Raw genomic sequence first — 1796 nt, 5'->3', positions numbered from 1 at the left:
GGCGCCGCGGACCCTCCCCGCGGGGCGCGCCGGCGTCCCGTTTGACAGCCGGGGAGACGAGGCCCGGGAGCGGGACTCGCCCAGGGTCACACGGCGGGCCGGGCGCGCGAGGCGCCGGCGCCGGCCCCGGCCCCGGCCCCGCCGCCCTCCCGCCCCGACGGCCCGCGCGGGCTGCCCGTCGCGCGTGGGGCGCGCCGCGGCCGGCCTTCTCCGCGGGTGGCGAGCCGGCGGGACCCCCACCCGCCCGCGGCCTGGAATGCCGCCTTCACAGCCGCGTTCCTTTGGGCGAAGGTCTGATTCCCCCGTGGGATGCACATGTCTCCAGAGCCGGGCTGGCCCCTGGTGATTCACTGCCGGGCAGGAACGTCCGCCGCGCCCCCGGGACCCCCCTCTGCCCTCCGTCGGCTGGAGGAGAGACCCGACCAGACCGTGAGTCCGCCACTCCCGGGCCTGCGTGCGAGGCGCTCGGCGGGGCTGTGGGGGAGATCTGGGCCCTGTGGAGGGGACGCCCTTGACCTGGAGGCAGACGGACTGGGCTCTGACCCTGGCCCTGCTCTTTGCGGGCGGTGGGACTCCGAGTCCCCGTCCGAGCCTCCTTGACGTCATGGGCAAAACGGGACAGTTCTGTAGGAGACAGTTGGCCCATCCTGTGGTGGAGAGGACACAGCACTCGGGTCATGTGGACCTGGGTGAGTCCCTGCCCCAAAGCACTTGTGAGCTGTGTAAGGCTCAGGGTAAGTCACTTCACCTTTCCGAACCTCAGTTTTCTCGTCTGGAAAATGGGTGTTGCAGTAACTGCCTCAAGGGTTGCTGGTGAGACTTAAAGGAGATGATATAGTTCAAGTAATTGGAAGAATGTCTAACATCCTTAAATAGTAGGAGTGGGCTTCTTATGATAGTAGTCACTGACCACACCTCACCCTCATTTCTGTCTCTCTCTGTCTCTTTCTCTCTCACGCACACACAGTCACACACCCCCCGATGTTCTTGGTGCTTCTCTGAGTCAGAGTTCTGAGATGTCTCCTGCCTCCTCTTGCCCTGGACACTTGTCTGCAGGCGTGGGGCCTTCTCCCTCAGCGTACTATGTCATCTGGGATGCCCAGCCCTATGGGTCATGTCCCAGCTGGAAAGGACAATAAGTCTCCAGGGCCATTCACAGCCACTCTCCACCTGGTCATCACAATGGCTGGGGGAGGGAGTCAGTGGCAGAACAGCACCCAGCTGCTTGCCCTTAGATGGGACACTGAGGCACTGGGAGGTAAGGGATTGCCCCAGGGAGCAGCGTCGGTGAACAGTGGAATTTGGGTGCCAGCCTGGGTCTGAGTGCCCGCAGTCCTGCCTTTGGAGAGGGAGGAGCCCTTAAATGCTACCCACTGTGTCTTGGGCCTGCCAGGGGGTGCCCACAGCTCAGGGGCCCCTTCCCGTCAGCTGCCAGGGCAGAGTTCTCATGTGCTGCAGGGACGGTCCTTTCTGGATGTGCAGATGGCCACCTCGGGGGTAGGGTGGGATTTGGAAGAGGAAGGGGAAATGGGGCCCCTGCGGCATCTCTGCCTCGAGGCCCAGAGCTAAACTAGGCCCCTTCTTCGCCCTCATCTGGCATGTACCTCTCAGTCCAGGGCAGCTGAGCTTCTGCCCCTTGCTACTTTTTCCACCAGGTCTTCAGTGAGCACCTACTTAGTTCGGTTGTGCTGAAATAACTGAACAAGAATGCTTGATGTGTGGGAAACATGAACACGTGGGGGCTGGGAAAAAGCATTCCAGGCAGAGGGAACAGCAAGGGCGAAGACCCTGTGGCA

This window comes from Carlito syrichta, unplaced genomic scaffold (assembly GCF_000164805.1).
Source record: "Carlito syrichta isolate Samal-C Ts95f unplaced genomic scaffold, Tarsius_syrichta-2.0.1 Scaffold145306, whole genome shotgun sequence".
Lineage (NCBI taxonomy): Eukaryota > Metazoa > Chordata > Mammalia > Primates > Tarsiidae > Carlito > Carlito syrichta.
The sequence above is the reverse complement of the archived record's forward strand: the minus strand, read 5'-3'. Positions refer to the sequence as shown.